Consider the following 24,780-nt stretch of genomic DNA (forward strand, 5'->3'; position numbering starts at 1 on the left):
GCATTAGGTTCGAAATACCATGGTATAAAAAGTTCTCATTTACCCCAAACCTTTAATTGATGTATAGCCTTATTGAATAAATGAATAAATTTATATATTAGGTTGGTTCAAAAAAATATCGTTTTCTCACAAATGTTATTTCATATATGATTTTTTAATTAATTGTTTGATATATATAGCCATGCTATATATTTGGAAACGCGTTTTTCGCTCTATCGATTCGTGTTATTTGTTACTGTTCTCAATCTCTTGATTCATTTTTTCACATGCTTTTCGACAGCATGGACAAAATTAAAATCTGCACGAGTTTCTTGCTCCCGTTAAAACTAAGCCGAAAAGCTGCCGAGACAGCTCGTGATATCAATGATAAGTTTGGTGTAAGAACCATTAACGAACGTATGACCCAATTATCGTTCAAGAATTTTCACAATGGCGACGAGAGCCTTCAAGATAAAGACGATCGCGGCCGGCCAACTGCGGTTGACAACGAACATTTGAAAGCCTTAATTGAAGCCGATCCTCTCAAAACTACACGAGACGTGGCTGTTGAACTCAAGGTCAACCACTCAACAGTCGTTCGCCATTTAAAGCAAACAGGGAAGTAAAAAAATGGATAAATGGGTGCCGCATGAATTGAACGATAAACAAAAAATCGTCCTTTTGAGATGTCTCCTACGCTCCTTCTGCGCAACAAAAGCGACCCATTTCTTGAGCGGATTGTGAGGTGTGATGAAAAGTGAATCCTCTCCGACAACCATCGACGTTCGGTACAGGGGTTGGATTACAGAAAAGCTCTACAACACTTCCCGAAGCCGAAACTAACCCCCCCCCAATGATTATGGTGATTCTTTGGTGGTCTGGGTCCGGTCTCATCAATCACAGCTTCTTGAATTCGGGCAAAACGATTACGGCGGAGAAATACTGACGACAGATTGAGGAAATGCAGCAGAAGCTCCAACGTATGTGCTCGAGATTGGTCAATATAAAGGGACCAATTCTTCTCCATGACAACACTAACTCGAATGTTGCTCAACTGATCCTGCAGAAGTTGGACGAATTGGGCTATGAGACTCTGCTTCATCAACCATATTCACTGGACCTCTCGCCCACCGATTATTTTTTTTAAAGCATCTTGACAACTACCTGTGCAAAAAATGCTTCAAAAGTCGAGATTATGTCGAATCGGCCTTCAATGATTTCATCGCTTCCAGAACTCCGGATTTCTATGCTAATGGAATAAATAAACTGGTTTCTCGTTGGTAAAATGTATCGATTCTAATGGTTCTTATTTCGATTAATAGAGTTTATTATGAAACTTTGAAGTTGAACGTAAAAAAAAAACAAAACAAACAAACAAACAAAAAACAAAACAAAGCGACATTATTTTTGCACTAACCTAATATATTAATATGTAGTTTTTTATCGTCATTTTCTTTCCTTCTTTATATATACTTGCAGTTCAGTCCGGCTTTGCTCGAACCCTATGTATTTTTCATAACTTTATGTGCATATGCATATGTATATATATATAGATTAAAAAGTTTGACTCATGTCCAGGTAACCTATATCTAAAATTTCAAGTGTTTAGACAAAAATTTGGCGGAGGAGTTTGGTACATCGGCAAAGGTGAACTCTTTCAACTTTGACCCCTTGTAAGTAAAAATTTCGCGCAAAACTGATTAAAATGCTTGTCGCATGTCTGAATATCCTTTATGTAAAATTTACAAATGTTTAGACCAAAAATTGGTTGAATAGTTTGCTAGAGACCGCAAAGGCCAAATCTTTTAAACTTTGACCCCTTGGCAGCCAAAATTTCGGCTAAAAACCGATTAAAAAGCTTGCCCTATGTCTGAATAAGCTTTATATAAAATTTCAAAAGTTTAGATTAAAAACTAGCTTTGTAATTTGGTAGAGACCGCAGAGGTCATTTTTTTTCAAACTTTGATCCCAATTTTGACCCGTTAAAATTTATTGCTTTGGGCTCAAATCACATTAAAAGTTTGATCCACTGTCCAGTAGTCTACATCTTAAATTTCAAGTGTTTAGACCCAAAATTGGCGGAGAGTCTGGTAGAGTTTTCAAAGCTAAAATCGCTGAATTCTGACCTCTTGACAGCCAAATTTCTGGCCGAAAACGGATTAAAAAGATTTTCCCAAATCTCCATACCCCTTATGTCACATCTCGAGTCTGTAGACTTATTTTTTTTAATTACACTTTCACCCCAAACAAGGCAAATTGCTACTTTGGTGTAGGGGGCCACTATCAGAGGCAACAACTACTGGGGTACTATGTAGGGATTTGGGCAGCAAGATGTCGGTTCACGTTACACTTGAACTTTTGCACGTCAGTACTGTTGGGGAAGCAGGGACCTAGCTTAGTAGGGAAATGCACAGACACACAGACAATTTCGCTTCATATATATATATATATATATATATATATATATATATATATATATATGTTGGCCTGTTTGTTTGTCTGTTTGTTTGTCCATTCGAATTTTTCTCAGGAACTACTAGGCCGATGTAGCTGATATTTAGTATAGACTTTTATTATGATACGATTCATTGAACTAAGTTTTATGATATCTCTTTGATACACAGTAAGATATAAATAAGGATTAATAGAAATTAGTTACCTCAATACCACATTTACTCTAAAAGTTTTCCCTAATCTATTAGTATGATAAGACTAAAATTTGTATATGTTATTGCTAAGATAAGTTGCGGCGAATTTAGTGTTATAGTATACGTTTACGCACAGGATTAATACGGATTAACCACAATAATGCCATATTTATACTAGTAGTTTGGCATAAAGCACGCATTCTAAGTTAAAAAAAAAAATAAATATTAGCCGTTTTAAATGGAGTAAAATGTTTAGTTATATACACATATATACATATATGTGTGTGTGTGTGTTTATATGCATACACACATACATACATATATAAATATATATAAATATATGTGTGTGTTTATATATATGCATACATACATATATGTATATATGTATATGTGTGTGTGTGTGTGTGTGTGTGCGTAATTTAGTTAAAGAGGAGGAAGAATAAGAAATAGTCGATGGAGCTCTTTCGGTGCTAAAATCCACAGAGTATGGCTATTTTAGAAGTTGGCTAAAGTATAGTTTTGGTTCTATGCAGTTCTATCAGGTTCATGCCTCCAGGTCTTTTCTCCGGTCTTTCAGCTGGAGTAAGTTTATTTTTACAGACCGAGGCGCCCTGACCAATGAATGCCGACGGGGCTGAGTAGGCATTTTTTTTTGATCGCCAGAATGCTCCTTTACTAGTATGCTGGCTCTTTAAATTCCATTTTCCGACCTTGTGTCATACCATCTTGACGAGGCGGGAATAAAGAAAGACAGGTAGATAGATAGATAGATAAATAGTGAGAAAGAGGTAGAAAGACAGAGACATAGATAGGGAGGGATGGGAGAGTAAGACAGTAGGAATTAACACCGAGACAGCGTGGAGAAACGAGCGTCGTTGTAGTAGATGACGGGGAACCCTAATAAATTAGTAAGGGTTCAGAGATAAACCATTTGATTATATAAACAGGCCCGGAAGTTAACAGAGACAATAAATTATGTTATGAATTAAAATTTTTGGCGTCATATTCTGCAAAACACAGGGGAGCCGAAGTAAATTATCGCGGCACAGAAACTAGTGGAGGCCTTTACGCAATACAAACATCTAGATGACCACGACGAAAATTACTTTATAAAGTTATAATCTGTCAATCAAACCCTATAAGCTTTAATAATAGATGTGATGAGTAGATGCACCCCGCATGTACACTACATTCCAAAAGCATAGTAATACGTAACAGCATTCTGTCTTAACATGACTGTATCCTTGCTTTACAATCTGGCGGAGTTTAGCGACGTTAATTTGACCGGAAAGGTGATAATTATTTACGCTTCTGAAATGGATTTCGTCCTGTTTGCTTTGACACGTCTCAGCTATATTTGCTGATCTTGTCTCAGTCTTTGAAGCTGGCGTTCGATTGGGAGGTTATTACCTGAACCACTCTGGGATGATGAAGAAGCGAGTAGGAGCGAAAGAGATGAAGTTGAAGGTGTCGCTAGCCTGTAAGATTAATCGATAAAGGCGGAGTGTCGATGACAAGATTCGTTAATGTTGATTAACACAGGAATTGAAATCCAAGCGTTAAATGCTAAAAAGGATGTCAGCCTTGGCAGTGGGATGTTGTTGTAAAAGTAGAAACGCCGTTAACATTACTACATATATATATATATATATATATATATATATATATATATATATATATATATATATATATATATATATGGAATTATCTGTGTGTATGACTGTTTGTGTACATTTCCCTACCAAAGTACTGCCAATTTTCAGTCCGTAGACTCGAGATTTGACATAAGGAGTATGGATATGTGAAAACTCTACTAAACTCCTCCGCTAATTTTGGGTATAAAAACTTGAAATTTTAGATGAAAGTTACTTGGACACGGATTCAACTTTTTAATTTGATTTAAGCCCCAAACAATAAGTGTTAAGGGGTCAAAATTGGGGTCAAAGTTTTAAAAAATTTGACCTCTGCGGTCTCTATCAAATTACTCAGCCAATGTTTGGTCTAAACATTTGAAACTCTACATAAAGGGTATTTAAAGAGGCGGCAAGCTTTTTAATCCGTTTTGGGGCGACAATTTGGCTGCCAAGAGATAAAAATTGAAAGAGTTGACCTTATCAAATTCTAACGAACTCCTCTGCCAATTTTTGGTCAAAACACTTGAAATGTTAGATTTAGGTTACCTGGACATGAATCAAACATTTTAATATATATATATATATATATATATATATATATATATATATATATATATATATATATATATATATATATTCACATAAAGTTATGAATAATACATAGGGCCCGGGCAAAGTCGGGCTGAACTGCTAGTATATATATATACATATATATATATGTATGCCAGATCATGTCATATGCTACTGGTACCATGTAACCCAGTACTACCTGCCTCATGGTCGGATCACCGGCAACTAAACTGGTTCCCCCACCAGACTTATTTGATGAGGAGGGTGGCTAGTCTCCCTGAAGGATTAAAAACAAGACCTTCCAAAGGGCGAATGAATCCTTTTTCGGGGTCAACGGACACATAGCACCGTGTGTGTTTTATGTATGTATATATGTGTGTGTTGGGGTGGAGAGGCCCCCCGCAAGCAGTAGTGAAGGCAACCTTTCTAGGAGAAGCAAATCTCTTATTTAAAAAACCATAAAGCGGGAGATCAGTACCCGCATTAAGCTGGTCTGCATTTTAACTTGTTGCTGGCTATCTTGCTCTTGCTTGTTGCTGGATCTCAACATTTTGAACCGAGGGAGAGACTAAGCTGTCGTACAAAGCTAAGACTCTGTAGCATCATCTGTGTATAGATACTCCCTCAGGAATTTGTCTATTAAGATGGTCCTGCGGCGATGGAAGTTATTTTTGGATTCATCGACTTTAAGTGTCTGAGGGAGTTGCACTCGTCTGACAAGACGTTGCAATCATATATATATATATATATATATATATATATATATATATATATATGAGAGAGAGTGCGTAGCAAAAATATTTAGTACATTGTTTTTTCGTATTTCTCAAGAAATATCAAGTAAATTTGAATGAAATTTACACTCAATCTGTCAACAGATATTATCAATCAAAAAGTAAAACAGAAATGAAGATATACTTAGTTGACAATTTCATTCTTAACCAATCATTTCATTTTGCTACAATACTTAAACCAATCATAAATTTCATTCTAAAGCAGTCATTTAATCTTGCTACAATATTCAACCAATCAGAAGGCATCCTAGAGTTCCGGCTCCTTACAGGTAATTTGACAATAGCCCGCAGACACCGCGAATGTTGCCTCTTTCATTACTGTTTTAAAATGGTTAAAACAAAGGAAGTGACTAACAATTTGCGCCAGGAAATCATAGCAAGGCATAAAGATGAAAAGGGGCATAGGAAACTAAATTTGGTGGTGAGTACAGTTGGGACTCTCGGGAGAAAGTTTTTTTAAAAACTTTTTTTAAAACTTCGGAAGATTGAGATGTAGGTAAAATATTTTCTCATGGTTTTCCTTATAAAGGAAATGGATTCCCTATTGTTCATTGCTAAAGTGTTTTTATTCAGTACGTCCGATGAAAGGCTGTTCTCGTGAAAATGTTCAAACCATATAGGGTTTGAATTTGTCCGAATAGTCTTGAAACAATTGTAACTAACGATGGAATACACTATTTGTTGCTATCAATCAGTTCCTTGATGTCTTGATTTTGTTAAAACAGTATATATATATGATGGACTCTCCCGTCGATTTCGACGTATGAGGTTCGGACAACCCATATTTCTAAAACTCATGTATGCTTTTGCCTCTGATGACTTTTTAGTCCAGCAAGGGACTTGCGAACAAGGCCACAAATAGGACATGAATGTGGATTTAACGCTGCAGATATTGGTGCGGCTGCTAGTCGTTTTGCTCTTACTCTGTTTTCTTTCAGTTGCCTTAAGCTTTCAGATTGAAATCTCTGGAGACCTTCAAAACACCTTGATCTCCATCCTTTTCGGTCACTCACCTCATCTTCAAGACTCCTGTATGGTATGTTCACTGCAGAAAGTTACTCTTCAACTTGTCCTTGTACCTAAGCCAAGGACGTCCGACAATTCTTTTACCACCCTCTAATTGACTGTACATCGCAATTTTTGGAATTCTGTCATCAGGCATCCTCAATACATGACCAGCCCACCGCAATTGCGATTGAATAAGGAATTATTCAATGCCATATATTTTGCATTTTGTGAATAATTCGGCATTTGATACCTTGTCGCGGAGGCTAAGACCACATATGGATCGTAGACAGCTTTTGTGGAAAACGTCCAGCTGATTAATGTGATGTCTGTATGGGGTCCATGACTCAGATCCATAAAGAAGAATGGAAAGAACAACAGCACGGTAGACAAGGATTTTTGTGTCTAGTCGAATACCCCTTTCGTTCCACAAGCGATGGCGAAGACTTTGTAAAGATATGGAAAGCAGGCCGAGTTCCACAGGACTACAAAGATGCCTGCATCAAACATCTCTACAAAAATAAGGGAGTCAAGAATGTCTGTGACAACCATCGGGGGATATCTCTTGCTTTCAATTGCAGGAAAGATTCTGGCTAGGCTCATTCTAAACCGAATCATAAATCGTCTCGTTGATAAGGTGTATCCAGAGTCCCAGTGTGGGTTTCGGTCGGGTCGCGGCATCATTGACATGATATTTTCCTTACGTCAGGTGGCAGAAAAGGTTCGTGAGAAAGATCAGGAATTGTATATGGTGTTTGTTGACCTGACGAAAGCCTTCGACACTGTGAATCGCGATGCTCTTTAGCAGGTTTTAAGAAGGCTTGGTATTCCAGAAAACATGCCGAACGTGATTATTTCCTTTCACGAAGGGATGAAGGCCAATGTTGTCTCAGATGGTATGATGTCTGATCCATTTGATATTACGAATGGGACCAAACAGGCATGTGTAATGGCACCAGTCCTCTTTGCGCTCTTCTTTTCACTAATACTGAAACATGCATTTGGTGATTTGGACACTGGTGTCAAGTTTCAATTTCGCTCATCCGGAGGCTTATTTAACCATCAACGGTTTAAGGCCAAGACTCTTCTTCGCACCGAAATTATTCGCGACTTGCTCTTCGCTGACGATGCCGCACTGGTAGCCACATCCTTTCCTTAGTCCTTTCCTTGCCTTGGTAGCAAGGTGAACCAGGGCGGTTCTCTTGATGATGAAATTGTCAACAGGATTGCTAAGGCCACTTCTGCCTTTGGAAGTCTTCGCCATCGCTTGTGGAACGAAAGGGGTATTCGACTAGACTTTCTGTTTTATATATATATATATATATATATATATATATATATATATATACATGCATACATACATATATATATATATATATATCATTAATTACAAATAATATATCGACAGTATATAATTACCATGGTTGTAGGAGATTTATCTACGACTTTATGTGTATAAACGATAACGAGGAATTAAAAAAAAATTAACATTTGATATAGCCAAATGAATTAGAATTAAATTATGAGCGGAGAGTAACACAAGTTACGTTTCTGGATTTAGATATAAAAATTGAGGATGAAATTTTTGTTTATAAAATATCTGATAAAAGAAACTCTTTCCCCTTTCTAATAGTTTGTATGCTGCACAATAATAGTTCCTACCCAATATATATGTTTTACGGAAGCATTTTGTCTAAGTTTCTGAGAATACGAGGGGCGTGCAATAAGTAATTCCCCTGGTCCACTTCCCATAGTAGTAGAGCAAGGAAACTTGGCACAGTTATTAGTCTTTAGGAACATAGGAACCACCCAGAGTTATGCATTTCTCCCATCGTTTGATGCAGCTCTGGAACCAAAATGTGACTTCGGAAATCAAGGCTGCATTATCTGGGAAACGCTTTCCTTTCAAAAACAACTTCATGGCTGGGAAGAGGTGAAAGTCAGAGGGTGCAAGGTCAGGCGAGTAGGGAGGGTGTGGCAGGATTTTATAACCACACGCCCGTGCTTCTGATCTGGCGACATGCGAGTTGTGGACTGGAGCGTTGTCCTGCAGGAGGAGGGTACCTTTGCTGATTTTGCCCCGCATCTTGATTTTGATAGCTTCCCTTAATTTTCTCAAAAGTGAAGCATAATAGGCTCCTATAATTGTGGTATCCCTTGCCAGAAAATCTGTCATCACTACTTCGTCCTGGTCCCAGAAGACTGTGAGCATGACCTTGCCAGCGGTATTATCACCATAAGTTTCTTTCATTTCATCAAAAGTCTCCTGTGGTGCGTCCTTTCAAATGCAAAAACTGGATCACTGCTTGACATTCAACAGGCTCCATTTCACACCTGACTCAGTTCAAAGACCTGTAAAACAGGAATCACAATTAATCCAGAGCTGTAATTTGCCACACACCTCCTAAAGATATAAATCATTGCACATGCAAAATTTCAGCTAGACCAGACAACTGGAAATCAGAGGCATTACTTATCGCACGTCCCTCGTAGCTCGCGTTTCCTTAAAATTAATGGTCCTGCATATGACCTTAAACTATATTAAGTGGTGAGCCACCCTTTAATTGCCATTATTCCCAGGTCCACTCTGACCCGGTGTGGTAGTACCTGTTAGGGTCCCAACTATGGGTTAAATAGAAACCGATCTGAAAACAACAAATATATTCTATTAAAAATTTTTTCTTCCGAATCTTTGGATTCGGCATTAAATAACCTGAAAAAGGTCGATATGCCGTAAAACAAAAACAAGCAACCAACCAACCAACCTTAAAATCAATAGATTTTATACCTCTAGTTTCTAGCTTACTAATAATGATGATTAAACTAAAATACATAGACAGTTAAATTCGTTACCTGCTGCCTAATTAAATCGTATAAAACTAATCAAAATATATGATAAGTGAATAGTTCTTAATCTGCGGAGTTTCGAAGAAATACTTTCCTTCTCTTCAGAGGGTAGGGATTAGGATTAGCAAACTGTAGGATCATACTTTGCTTGACAAAATTATTTAATGAAACTACAAGTAAGTCATAGATCTTACTTGGTAAAAAATAGTGAAGCAGAGGGAATTAAGGGACAAAAAAGGTGATTTTACGCGAATGGATGGTCTGATGAAAAGTTAAAAGTTTCAATAACGGATAAAATCCAAAAAAGTTGATTAAATTTCCATTTCCACAAGGAAAACTCCAAAAGGAATCACATTAATGGAAGATGGTTCAAAGTAACCCAAAAGGCAGAATTCCGTGGAATAAATCATAAATGGTACAAGGAAAAAAGTGACTGACTTCAAATAATATTATTAAAAGAAAGATAAATTTTGCGTAGAAAGAAGAAATGGAGAGCTGTCAAGGCTGATTTAAGAAAAATGAGTAAAGAAAAAAATAATAATTGAATGGTGATTGAGTTATTTTTAGAATAGAAAAGGCAATGTAAAAATGACCCACAGAGGATGTCGTTGAAGTGGCGCCAAATTTAAAGCAAATAAAGGTGTCTACTGAGATAGACAAGTTATTACTTTAGAATTAAATTATCAGCAGGGGTGATTAAAAGAAGCAAATGAATTGTGAGGAATGCCAAGTTAAATATATATATATATATATATATATATATAGTCATCCACATACAGTACTGTTTCGCTGTTTCACAGCTCATCAGTGCGGCTAGACAGGCAACTACCTCAAGCCAGGATTGAAACCCGACCGTTTACACGGCAGTCAAGGCTTCTAACCATTACGCTATTGGCGGCTGCTTGAACGAGTAGTGAGTTTAACGATGTTTTTATATCGTCCGAAATACCTCCGCTCGATTTGTTTACACAAAGAGCGTCGCTTATATGCTAATGGTAATTCGTTTTTCACTTCTCAATGTATATATATATATATATATGTTTGAGGATATGTATATATATATATATATATATATATATATATATATACATATCCTCATATATATATACATATCCTCAAACATATATATATATACACATACATGCATACATTTTCATATATATATATATATAAATATATATATATATATATCAATATATATCAATATATATATATATATATATATATATATATATATAAATATCAGGGTAGGTCGATTTTTCACTTTTCTCAGAATATTAAAAAACGGCACTTACCAAAAGTTGTGTCTGGACTTATTAACTACTCATGCAAAAAATTAGATCAAATGCTTCTGCGGTTTCTACCGTTTTGTATCAAAAGTGGAGAAAAAATATACTGAAAATTCTTCGTTTTTGTAAGGTTTGCCTTGAATATTCGTGTGAATACCAAAAAAGCTCAGTATTTCAAATCAAGTGATGTCTTTTTATTTTATAAAAATAGTATTAATATAACAAATCATAAATAATCTTAAATTGAAAATCTGCTCTCCCCTTTACATTTTTTTTTTTTCGTTTTAGGGTCAGCACTTATCAAGACTCTGTGGCAACTCTAGGATAAGGTTAAACTATTATGTAGATGTTCTGCATTCTGTCAAGACAGGAAAGGGTATTTTTAGGAGCTCTACCCCAGATGTGGCAGGAGTACTCCCTCTTAGAACGAAATTGCTTTCAGTACAGGTAGAGGATCACGGGGTGTGGGGGTGAGATTCTTCCTGGAATGGTTAGGGATCTGATGTTCGTATTGAATTTCAGATTCAGGGTAAACGTGAGTCCCAGAAGTATATCAAAACAGAGTGCTAAATCAAGCCAAGAGATGTCCATTTCAATTGGGGTAAACTGGGGATATAATCTTTAGTGGTGAACAGATAGCAGTTTGATTTTGGATGTATTAAAGCTGACCAGCCATTCCTCACCCCGTTGCAGAACACGTTTAAGGTTAGAGGAGAGAGAATTAGAAAACTTCTGATCATTGTTGGCTTTTGTAGTGTTTCCATAGATGGTAGTATTTTCTGCATAGATGTCGACAAATGATCGAAGAATATGGTTTGTGAGGTCCTTGATAAAGATAAGGAAGAGAGTTGGGCTCAATATGGATCCTTGGGGCATGCCAGCATTAATACTGTGATCTACGTATTTCTGCCCATTAACGACCACTTTAATAGACCTATTAGAGAAAAAGGATTTTATGTTTGAGAGGACATTTCCAGCAATTCCGTAGCTAGAGATTTTATGAAGTAAATCTTTGTGTCAGACCCTATCAAATGCCTTAGATATGTTAAGATCTACGTTCTAAAAATGAAACCTTCGTCAATACATTCACTGATTCTGTATGCTATCACAATTAACACATCAGCTGTTAGATGTGGAGAAATGCGTGACTTACCTGGATAGACCACGTGCGGGTCGGTCACCGAAAATAAATAAAAAGAAAGAAAAGAAACGGTCAAGACTCTTATTTATAGAGTAGTGATCACGTGAGTTAGAAGAATATGCAAATAGAGGTGAACGATTTTGCGATATAAAAAGCCTGTGTTGTTAAGAGGAGGGGCAGACTGTTGGCAGAAGTCAGTGCTGTCAGACGTGCTTTAGAGTTTTGTTATTATATGCTGTGTTCGATTGTTGGGAGAGAGAAAAGAGAAGAGGAGGAACCAAGAAGACATTCTGCAGATACTTGACTTTGTGTTGGTTTTAAGCTATCTCGGCGCTTGGTGTGCGGTTACTAACAATGGACAGATTCGACATTCGCTTAATACCCGAGTTCGACGGATCTACCACTGGACCGGCTGTCGTTGAATGGATTGAAAAGGCAGAGAAAATCTGTAAACTGTGCAAAATTAAAGAACCAGCCACAGTTATCCCTTTGAGGCTAACCGGAGGGGCCTATGCAGTCTACCAACAACTCGGGGATGAACCAGACTGGGATGAAATCAAGCAGAGCCTGTATACAGCGTTTGGTACAGATCCATTTGTTGCGTGGCAACAGTTCACGAGCCGGACACTTCAACCCAAGGAAACAGTCGACGTGTACCTAGCCGACCTGCGAAAATTATCTGTACCGTTTGGTGGGGTCAACGATAAAATATTAAGCTGTGCTTTTTTGGTAGGCCTACCCGAGGAGGTCAGTAAACTGTTGCGGGCATCATCAAGAATCGATGAATTGTCAACTGATGAGTTATTGGCCCGAGCTCGAAACATCTGTAAGGAACAGGAACCAATTGCAGCAGCAGCTCGTTTTCGACATGGAGGCAATGTGGACTCTCTTCCAGATAGTAATAAGCATGCCACCCCAGTGTGCTATAAATGTGGGGAGGCCAATCATTTTGCTAAAGAGTGCCGGAGTGATAGGAGAGGTGTATATCCACAATCAAAGAGACCAGTGCAATGCTATCGCTGCAATAAGTTTGGGCACATATCTCGCAACTGTTCGGGAAACGAAGTTGGGGGCAAGGTACTATCGCTACCCTTGCCCCCTGCCAACCAATAAACACAGGATTGCCTGTCATTAGCGTTAAACTTGATGATGTGCAGTGTTCAGCACTTATAGACACGGGGTGTTCCCGGTCTATAGTTAGTGCCCATTGCTGTCCGGTGTGGCGGAGGAACCCAGTTGGCGTTATGACCATTAATGGCTTATCACGGGTATGTTGTGGTGAAGGGACAGTCACAATCTGCACTGAGAAGGGTGACACAGCTAAAGTTGACGTTCTGGTGATGCAGGAGAAACCCCTTGGCTACGACATGTTGCTTGGAATTGATGCAATACAAGCACTAGGAGGCGTTACAATCACAGCAGCTAGAGGTATCAGGCTTGGAGAAGGGAAAGACGTCTGTGCAGCCATGTCGATTGAAGAAAAGGACTTCTGTGCTACATTTGATGACAACGAAAGGGTGTGGACTGCAAAGTGGAAATGGGCCATGGGCCAGGAACCAGATCGGCTGTGCAACACGATTCCAGAGTATGCAGTTTCTACCAAGAATAGGGCCGCATATGAAGAAGAACTTCAGATGTGGATTGACAACGGTTGGTTAATACCATACCCACAGGAACGTCTGGGACCACCCAAGGGATTAATTCCGCTCATGGCTGTTGAACAACATACCAAAGAAAAAATTCGTCCCGTAATGGATTACCGAGAGTTGAATCGGCATGTTGATGCGTTTACCGGAAACGCAGATGTGTGCGCTGCTAAACTGAGAGAGTGGCGTCAAAAAGGGAGCAATGTAGCACTTCTGGATCTAAAGAGGGCCTACCTGCAGATACGTGTCCATGAGTCATTATGGCCGTTTCAGACAGTACTACTCAAGGGAAAACTATATTGTTTGACACGTTTGGGTTTTGGCCTAAACGTAGCACCCTTGATTATGACAACCATTATTAAAACTGTTTTGATGCAGGATGAGACCACAGCAAAAGCTGCTTCAGCCTACATAGATGACATCTATGTTAATGAGGACATAATGTCTGCGGATGCAGTTCGAATAAAACTGAAAGCGTTTGGGTTAATAAGCAAAGACCCTAAGCGCCTAAAGGATGGAGTGCCCGTGCTAGGCCTCGAGGTCTGGGAGGAGGGCAATACGTTGCGATGGAAACGAGGGAGCCCACTTCCAAAGTTACCCAATGTATTAACAAGACGTACTGTGTTTTCTATCTGTGGTAAATTGGTAGGACATCTACCTGTCTGTGGATGGCTCCGATCGGCAACAGGAGTGGTGAAAAGACGAGTGACTACAGTAACAAAAGGATGGGACGATGTTGCGGATGATGATTCTCTCCAACAAATGATGGCTGAAATGTTGTCCAGAGTGCATAGGAATGACCCTGCCCGGGGTGAGTGGCAAGTGTCTGGAAACGAACTAAATGCATGGGTTGACGCAAGTTCGTTGGCTACAGGTGTCGTGTTGGAGCAACTAGGTGTTGTTGTGGAAGATGCATGCTGGCTTCGTCCGAAAAATGATGCCCAACATATAAATTTGGCAGAACTTGATGCCACGTTAAAAGGTCTTAATCTCGCATTGCAATGGCAGACTAATGTTGTGCATTTCCACACTGACTCATTGTGTGTTTACCATTGGTTAACCGACACCTTGACTGGAAAGGCTCGAGTTAAGACTAGAGCTGCAAGTGAAATGCTAGTACGAAGGAGACTAGCAATAATTAAGCGTCTAGTTGACGAATACAGCTTGCAGGTAGACATTACGTTAGTCTCGTCGATGCAGAATTTGGCTGATAGCTTGACTCGAGTACCAAAGAGGTGGATCGATGCAATGAGGCAGGGATCCGATCTTCAACAACAAACATGCGCGACTGTAACGGATCAATTAACACCTGACCAGATCCGTATGATACACCAGCAGATTGGACATCCTGGAATTCAGAGGACTGCATATTTTGTCCGAAGAGTATGCCCTGCAACTACAAAAGCATCAGTGAAAGCAGCCATACGTTCGTGTGAAGAGTGTCAGAGAATTGATCCGGCACCATCCCAATGGCAAAAAGGGAAGCTCGAGGTGGAGGGCAACTGGCAGCGAGTAGGGATGGACATAACACATTATGGGGGCAAACATTTTTTGACCATGACGGATTGTGGCCCGACGCGTTTCATAATATGGCGCCTGTTGACACGACAGGATGCAGCCAGCATTATACAACAGTTGAGAGCCGTCTTTTTTGAACGTGGTGCCCCGATTGAAATTCTGACTGATAATGCCGCCACATTTCGATGTCAAGAATTTCAGAAATTCGTGCACGAATGGGGGATTAAAATGCATTATCGGTGTGCATATTATCCCGAGGGTAATGGTATAGCAGAACGGTGTCACCGCACCATCAAAAGAATTGCAGCCAGGACGCAGTGCTCTATTCCAGAAGCTGTGTACTGGTATAATATAACACCCAAGGACAATGCAACACCAGCAACTGCACCAGCCAATGGAATTTACCAATATGAACAGCGTGTGAAAGGAGTTGATGCCATACCATCAGTGGTGAGTGTTGTCAATACACCATATCAGGTGGGAGACCTTGTTTGGATAAAACCCCCAAATGCTGGGTGCACTACGAAATTTTTCCGGGGAAAAATAGATGAAATCATAAGTCCTCAGACCATGTTGATTGGTGGCATACCACGTCACGTAAAAGATATCCGCCCTTGTTATACCTCTTCTGATTCTGAGGACGATGAGGAGGATCACACACCGTTCAGAGATGATCCTGATCACTTACTGCCCCTTCAGGTGAGCATAGAAACACCACCAACAGAACCAGATGAGGGAATGATGGGACATACTGATGACAATAGTGAGGAGAGCGATGGACACAAGGAAGTAATGCCTCATCGAAATACTCGACAGAGACGAATACTGCCCACCCCCCGTGATTGCGAAACCCAGCGAGAAGGGATGATGGAGCATACCGAGGAGATGACGCCTCCGATTCTTCTGAGAAGTACCCGACAAAGACGGATACTGCCCCCCTGCCCTGATTGTGAGACACCGCCTATGGAACCACGAGACGGGATAATGGAACAGACTGGTAGTAATGATGGTGGTAATGAAGAAAACAGCAATGAGGAAGTGCTTCTTCGAAGGAGTACCCGCCAACGACGATTGCCCGCATGTCCTGTTTGTGATCATGAGATCAGGGGGGAGTGTGGAGAAATGCGTGACTTACCTGGATAGACCACGTGCGGGTCGGTCACCGAAAATAAATAAAAAGAAAGAAAAGAAACGGTCAAGACTCTTATTTATAGAGTAGTGATCACGTGAGTTAGAAGAATATGCAAATAGAGGTGAACGATTTTGCGATATAAAAAGCCTGTGTTGTTAAGAGGAGGGGCAGACTGTTGGCAGAAGTCAGTGCTGTCAGACGTGCTTTAGAGTTTTGTTATTATATGCTGTGTTCGATTGTTGGGAGAGAGAAAAGAGAAGAGGAGGAACCAAGAAGACATTCTGCAGATACTTGACTTTGTGTTGGTTTTAGATCTCTCAGAGCGGAAACCATATTGCATGTCACTGAAAAGGCTATTTTTGTTGAGATGATTAACAAGTTCCCCATTTATCATATAATTGCATTAGCAAACTGTCTTTTCATATTATGAAACATCTTAAAAATGATTTTTTCTTATAAGTGAAAATATAAAAAACAAACAAATGATGAAAAGACGAACCATTATTTTGATAGAGCTTAATATATAGAGTCAAATTACTCCATATAAGATGTCTTAGACAAAAATGACGGTCTCAATTTTTGTCTCAAAATTTTGGCTGTCATGTGCCGATGTCCTGATTGAAAACCATATACACTTTGTGATGTTTTCTTGTTAACTTGATTGCCCGTTCCATGCCCTGAGAATGTGAGGACAAATCTGGCAAGTCAAGATCGTTCCCATTAAATAATGATTCACGAAGTTCAGAATAAGAAAAATCTTCTGTTATTCGTGGTTCAAAAATACCACACAATTTCAAATCTATTGTCTCCAATCAGTCGCATTAAAATTAATATTTGGTATTTTTTTTATCGTTTCTTAGTTAACTCCCCACTTCTGAAAGAATATAAAAATTAATAGAATATTAAAAAAATTCAATGTGTACTGTTTTAATAATTATGGTGAAATTAGATAAAATCTTAAAAATGTTTGTATAAATTGGAATAAATAATTTGGTCATTGATAAATGAATAAATGTTTACTTACCTAATGGCCAAAAGTCTTTTTAAAGCTTCATTAACTTACTTCAACTTCCTCAGATTTGACCATTGAATATAGAAGGTTCTCAGGCAGTAAACAAAAAGCATTACCTTGTATGTTTTTAATACAATCTGCTGGATTTCATGAGGCTGCTCCTTAATCCTCTCGATCATATTAAAAATGTGCAATTGTTGATTGTGGAATTTATTATTTTTTTAAATTTCAAATCAACAAATGGTATACACATTTACAATAAAAGTTATTAACCTCTGGAGTTTTGTTGTGCGCCTTTGTGGGTATGCACCACGAGTCCATAAACACATGAGTCTGATGGCTAAAGTTAGCCACCTTGCCTGGTTTAAAGGACCAATTTTCCACGAAGCATATCTAGAGTCAACCTTACCTCTAGAAATACCTACTGTGTATTCATACAGTAATCTTTGTTCACAACTGAGGTCATTTATTTGATCAATTTTCAAAATTAAATCCTGAGGACTGCTAATAGTGAATCATGATATTTGGGGTAAATCATGACAATCATTTAAGCATAATTTCCCCAGGGCCCCGCTGAATGTTGTAGGGCATTTTGTGCAACCATCCATGTTTTTTAAAAAGAGCCATGAAAGTTCGTTATGGTGCAAAGAGCAACAAATTGTATGAAGATTTTTTAAAATTATTTTTCGAAAATTGCAACCATTCCACCTTCACAACCTGTGTTGGCATTAGTGTTGTCAACAAGGATAACCTTGATAGTCTTTTCACTGTTGAATTCATGCAAAACATCCATCACTTGCTCTGCATGAGCAGCACATATTGTACCACTGATAGGAAGAACTCTGTGTGTCAGATATTTACTTTCATATGCTGTCTCTATTGTAAAAGTTAAATGGCGTTCTGGTCCCTTAGTTTTTTCTGTCCATTTTCCTCCAAAAAATCCTTATAAAACAATGTATCCTTATCCATTCTTCCATCAACTCCAATGCATATCAGATTTTCCACATTTTCATTACGTTTTTTTGGGTAGTTGTTTTCACTTTAGTTTTGGCCCTGTCCACTTTACATTTATCAATAAGAATATTGCTTATATTAATATTGGGCATAAGAAAGCCCATAGTCTGCAAATCCAAGAGCAAGGTATTGACACGTCTGGCTCCAGGATTAGAAGAATTGCCCCTCCCCGACTAACTCAAGAGCATATGTCGAAATTTAATAAGGCTATAAGGCCCTTTTGGATGACTCTTTGGCTGCATATATTCTTTTTCTGGTTCTTCCCTTTGAGAAGATGAGTAAGAGGGGGAGGAAATATTACTCTGAATATTTGAAGTTGAAGGTGTTGATGATAAATGTACATTTTTTTATTACCCCTCTCTTTTCATTTTACTTTTTTCATAGCACTTTTTTCAACTGGACCAAGCTGAAAAGTACCTTTCGGTCCTATTTTGCTATTTTGGTCCCCTGATCCTTTTATCCGTTAGGTATCAACGGTCCTCACCTGAAACCTGAACAATCAGATTTTACTTATATTAAAATACACTTAAACATATATATATATATATATATATATATATATATATATATATATATATATATATATATATATATATATATATACATTAGTGAGCATTAAAATATGGAAATGTATTTGGGTATAAGATTATCTCACAAAGACATTGGAGAAAAATAGAAAATAACTTACATTTTGTTGAAGAAGAAAGGTGCACATAATGTGCTTAATGTGGCAATTTTATTTTATTGTATTTTACATGAGGGTCGTCACAAGTTTAAACTGGCAGATTGCAAGAACAGGACGAAATATCAAATAGTGAATCCAGTTTTTCTATCCAGAATTTCTTTTGGGAAGCGAGGAGAGATATTCTATTCGTTTGTTTGGCCTTCTTGAAACATTGTATATTCGCTTTTTTTAAATAGTGATTTCAGTTAAAAGACGTGAACACGGATTAACTGCTTTCCAAATATTCATGACTTTCTTTGTTATTAACTTGGAAATAGCAAAATTTGAAAGGCATATTCAAGATGGTGGAAGGGAGCAGTACTGGTCTCTTCTGCACTACTTATATTTTTGTTTTCTTCTTGGCAAGGAGAAGTATTTTCTTCCGAAATCAATCAAGGTTCTATACCACCAACGGACTTTATATATACCGGATATACCAACAACTTGGTTACAAATTAATTATACAACGAGGCGAGGAATGATAGACGAATATTTAGTTAGACATTTCTCTACTCAAACATACCCGTCTATTTATTTGTTTGCTTGTCTTTTCCTTACTCTTGCCATTCCGGTCCTTTCCGCATTGCCTTTGGCTTTTACATCTTACATATATTCTTTATTAGCAATGTTTCAAGCAAACTACATTTACTAATTTTAATCTGAGTCAGAATCTATACCATGTAAAATTATTGTCGTTGAAGTAATATCTTCTTAGTTCCTTACTTCAAGTGGCTTCATGCATTGTATAGAGCGATTATTATATAAAAAACAGTTACAGATTATAGTATAATATTATCCACGAATACCAGTCGACATAGCCTTGCTTTTTTATTTTCATGCACATTAGATTACATTCGATATCTTCTGATACAATATTCAACAATCAGTACCAAACTGCCCATAACCTCGTTTCCCTCACCGCACACCCGCCCTAAGAAACCTCGTCTTCACTCACTCTTGAAAAGCTTCAAAACAATAAGAGTTACATTGATTAAAAACAAATAGATAAATTAAAAAGCCATTATTACAAAAGAAAAAAAAAGAGAGACAAATATGGCGCCAAATCTCCCAACATGAAATCGTGATTCTGTTTTCATTGCGCGTTTTAGTTTTTTGTTTGTTCAGCCTCGAGCTTTTTTCTCGATCTCTCGCAAGTCCAGCCATCATTGAGCAGATTCAAACCACTAATTACGACAATAATTATCAGCTTACTTTGTCGCATGCAGAGGACATGTCGGGACTGCGAGATTTACATGTGTCCCCTTGACTTTAACGATTCAACTCAGGCTGCTTGTCAATGGAATACGCTCAGGCGACTATCGGACACGGCAGAAACGACGGTCTGAATTCGCGTTACAATGGCGAGAGAATCAAGAAAGAAGGGAAAGCAATAATATTGTTGATATAGTTTGTTTATTTGTCTTAATTTTTAACGCATATCAGTCTTTGCAAACACAAGACTTTGATTAACTATCGTCTACTGAATGTTATTTTTATATTATCTCTCTTTTCACTAATTCTTCCCTCCCCCCCTCTCTCTCTCTCTCTATATATATATATATATATGTCTTTGTCTATTTATGACGCTCTTTCATCTATCTATTATTATTATCATTATTATTATTATTATTATTATTATTATTATTATTGTTATTATTATTGGCTCACAAGGAGCTTTCACACAGATCATCAAAGATCTCGAAAACAACCTGTGGTGTCCCCTGGAAGCTGAATGACAACAAGTCTCCCCAGATTTCTAGTACTGTCACCTCTTTCGCTAACATTTGCAAATAAAGTTGCATTATCGCAACAGCCGCTTACCATTGATTTCTCCCTGGCAGCGGCCATTGGTCTCCACTGGAAGTTGAGTGGCAATAAGCTCCCACAAGGTCCTAGTTCTCTTTACATTTGCCCTGCGGAGATCTGGTCAGTGTTCTCTCCTCGGTCTTTCCATCCTTCTTGACGCTTCTCGGCTATTTGGCATTATTTTTTATTTCGGTGATTGGATAATGGGAAAGGATAATATAGATATATAGATATGCAGTTTCAATGTTCTTGGTTCACTGTAATGCTTCTTCATGTTTTGCCTCTGCAGCAGTTCATATGGTTCATGTGTATTAGTCTCCGCATGCAAGAGTTTTCTATAATATTTAAGCTGTTTTCATTATTGCTATTTGTTGTATCTTTCCAGCCATTCCTCTAATTCAAATTTCTGTCATTCTTTTTTAAATTTTTTTCGGAATTGTTCCTAGTGCTCCTACTATTATAGGAATTATCTTGATTTTCTTCATCATCCATATTCCTTTCAGCTCTCTGGCTAGGTCTGTGTATTTGCTCCGTTTCTCCGTTTCTTTAATATCCACCCTGTATTCAACTGGAATAGCAAAGTCTACGATTTTACATGACTTTTCTTTCTTGTTAATTATTACAACATCCGGGCTTCTTGCTTGGATCGGGTTATCAGTTTGTATGTCCATGTCCCATAGGATTTTGTCATTCTCCTTTTCAAGTAATGTTGCCGGCTTATGTTTGTACCTTTAGTCTCTGCGCTCAAGATGCAATTTTTTGCGTAATTCCTAGTGAACTACCCTCCTCACTTTATCGTGCCTGTTCCTGTATTCCTTTTGGGACAATTTGCTGCATTCATGACTATATGGATTATCGTTTTGTCTCTTTGTTCACAGAACCTGCATTTGCTGTTTTCTTGTGTTTTGTCAATCTTTGCTTTGATGTAGTTGGTTCTTATCGAGTTATCTTCTGCTACAGCTATCAGGAATTCAGTTTCTCGGTTTATATGTCCTTTTCGCATGCATGTCTAAGTGTTTTCGTTATTCTAATCTTTTTTTTATTCTTGTGAATTTTCCGTGTAGTTGATTCTCTTCGCATTTTTCTTTTCTCGTCTTATCCTATGTCTCTCTGTTTCTGTTTTGTTGATTTCTCAGTGTCTCTCACTACCATAATTATCCATTCGGTGTTCTGCATTATGTATTTTTTCTAGTTCTTTTTTGCGCCATTCACACAGTATTCTATACAAGCCAGTCCTCTCCAGCCGTCTTTTCTTTTTCACAGAGAGTCGGTCAAAATCATCCTTTGGGTGTAGTGCATTTTGCATGGTCATGAGTTTCCTTGTCTTCTGATCGAGCTGTATCAGTTCTTTAGCCCATCCTATGAACAGTCTAGAGTATCTTGCCAGTGATACTGCCCATGTATTTATACATTATATTAGGTTTCTGCTATATAATTTAGTTTCCAGTTTTCTTGTTCTGAGGTATTCCTTTCCAATTATCGCTTTCATTTCTGTTGCTTTGATTATGTCTGCTTCCAGAATTCCTAAGTATTTAAAGGCATCTTGTTCTCCTAGTGCACCAATCTCCGTTTGGTCGCGTAGTTCAATGCCTTCCGACGTTTCCAGTTTTCCAATTTTTATAAATAGTAGTGCGCACCTTTACATACCAAACTCTATTTGGATATCCTAGCTGAATATTCTGATAATGTTTATTAATGTCTCTAGTTCATTTCCGGTCCTTGCAAAAAGTTTCAGATCGTTTATGTACATCAGTTGGTTCACTTTTTTCTTCTGTATTAGAGAACTTCTATCCGACTTGGTACTTTCTCAGTATATTGTTCAGAGGCATCAGGGCTATGATGAACAGTAATGGTGATAGTGAATCTCCTTGGAAAAATCCTCTTTGTATGTTTATTTCTGTTATGTGTTGTCCATAAGCTGTCAGTTCCAGTCTCCATGTTCTCATTGCATTTTCAATCACGTTGATGATCCTACTTAGTATTGTATAGATTTTTAAGTATTCTATTATCCATGCTTGGGGGATCCTTTCGTACGCCTTTTTATAGATCCATGCCATGGCTAAATTCTTTCTACTTTTACCTCCTTTAGGATCTTTGGATCTACGTATAGTAGATCTTGTGTTCCTCTTTTTCCTTTTCGGCATCCTATCTGTTCACGATCATTTAGGAAATGGTAGATTTGTTTCCTTTGTTGTTGTTATTATTATTATTATTATTATTATTATTATTAGTAGTAGTAGTAGTAGTAGTAGTAGTAGTCACTACGAGTATTCACACAGGCAATCATAAAAAATGTGTCTTTGAGAATATATGTACTGTTCACTGGAGTTCGATTGACAGCTAGTCTCCCCAGATTTCCAATACTTTCCACCTCATTCGACAACCTTTGCAAATGAATTTGCGTTACTGCAACATTCGTTTACCATCGATTTCTCGTTAGCAGCGACCATTGGTATTCACTGAAATTTGGGTTGCAATAAGCCTCCTTTTGGTACCAGTCTTTTTCGCATCCCTCCACTGCAGATCTGGTTAGTACGTTCTCCTCTAGGTCTTTCCATCCTCCTTGATCTTTCACGACTATTTGGCGCTGATGTTGGCACTTTTTGGAGGGGGCGCAGGTTAACTTACAGTTATGCAGTTTCAGTTTTCTGTATTCTATAGTGTTTCTTTGTGTTTTACTTCGGTAGCGTCTTCTATATGTCCAGCTGGTGCCTGTAGCTCATGTGGATTAGTCTTAGCATTCAAAGGTTTTTCTGAATATTTCAATCGTTTTCATTATTTATATCTGTTTGTATCATCTCAACCACCCCTTTAATTCCAATCTCTCTCATTCTTTTTTAAAAGTTTTTCGGTATTGTTCCTAGTGCTCCTACTAATATTGGTGTTATCTCGACTTTCTACTTTTTCCACATTTCTTTAAGCTCTCTGATCAGTTCTGTCTATGTGCTCCTTGATCTTCCCTCTGTGGTGTGCTGGAACGGCGAAATCGATTTGAAAGAACCTCCCCTTCTTGTGAAATATGGTGGCATTGGGTCTTCTTGCTTGGATAGGTGTATCTGTTTGTACGTCCGAGCCCCATAGATTTTTGTTACTTCCGTTTTCAAGTACTGCTGACGGTTTGTACTTATACTATTTGACTGGATGCTTAAGATGTAGTTGTTTGCATAATTCCACGTATACTACCTCCCCTACTTCATCATATCTATTTTTGTATTCTGTTTGGCTAGTTTGTTGCATTCACTTATTATGTGATTTATTGTTTTATCTCTCTTTCCACAGAGTTTACATTTACGGTTTTCTTCGTGTCCTGTCAATCTTTGCTTTGATGTTCTAATCGCATTATCTTGTGCTGTTGTTATTAAGAATCCAGTTTCTCTGCTCAGTTTTCTTTTTTCGTAGCGATGTCCAAGCGTTTTCATTGTCTCATCTTTTGTCATCCTTTTGCATCATCCAGATAGCTGTTTGTTTTCCTATTTTTCTTTCCTCGTCTAATACCTCACCTCAGTGTTCTCTCTTGTTAATTTATTCAGTGTATCTTGCTGCTGTAATTATCCTTTTTGTATTCTGCATCATGTATTTTTTTATAATTCTTTTATTTTGTCATTCACACAGTCTTCTATGCAAATCAATAATGTTTTTCCGTCTTTCATTTTTATGCAGAGTCGGTCAGTATCATCCTTTGGATGTAGCGCATTTGCATGGCTATAACTGGACCTCCACTGCCTTGTGGGCCAAGGTTATTTAACGAAAGACTAAGGGTGAGTTAACCCTGACAGAAACCCCCAGAGGAGCTTAGGCCCTGTAAGCTGCGGTATATATGACCCACCGGCGTGTGGAATATGCTCTGGTGCCCAGCAACCTAAGTTCCAGTCTTGGCTCAAATGGCATGGTGGGTGGAGAGGGCTCTGTAAGCCGTAGTGAAGGCAACCTCCCTAGGAGAAGGCAACCTCCCTAGGAGAAGGAAAACTCTGATATAAAACCTGCGATGACTGCTACATCCAATGATGTTGACTTGCTCTTC

The 24,780-nt window shown here is 38.2% G+C and overlaps 1 pseudogene; it reads left to right on the forward strand.

The window, feature by feature from the left end:
* The first annotated feature begins 281 nt into the window (after positions 1–281).
* Positions 282–24,780, forward strand: part of LOC145296170 (histone-lysine N-methyltransferase SETMAR pseudogene) — a 33,748-nt pseudogene continuing 9,249 nt past the window's right edge.

Source organism: Euprymna scolopes, chromosome 16 (genome assembly GCF_053919585.1).
Source record: "Euprymna scolopes isolate OS-2025 chromosome 16, ASM5391958v1, whole genome shotgun sequence".
Taxonomy (NCBI): domain Eukaryota; kingdom Metazoa; phylum Mollusca; class Cephalopoda; order Sepiida; family Sepiolidae; genus Euprymna; species Euprymna scolopes.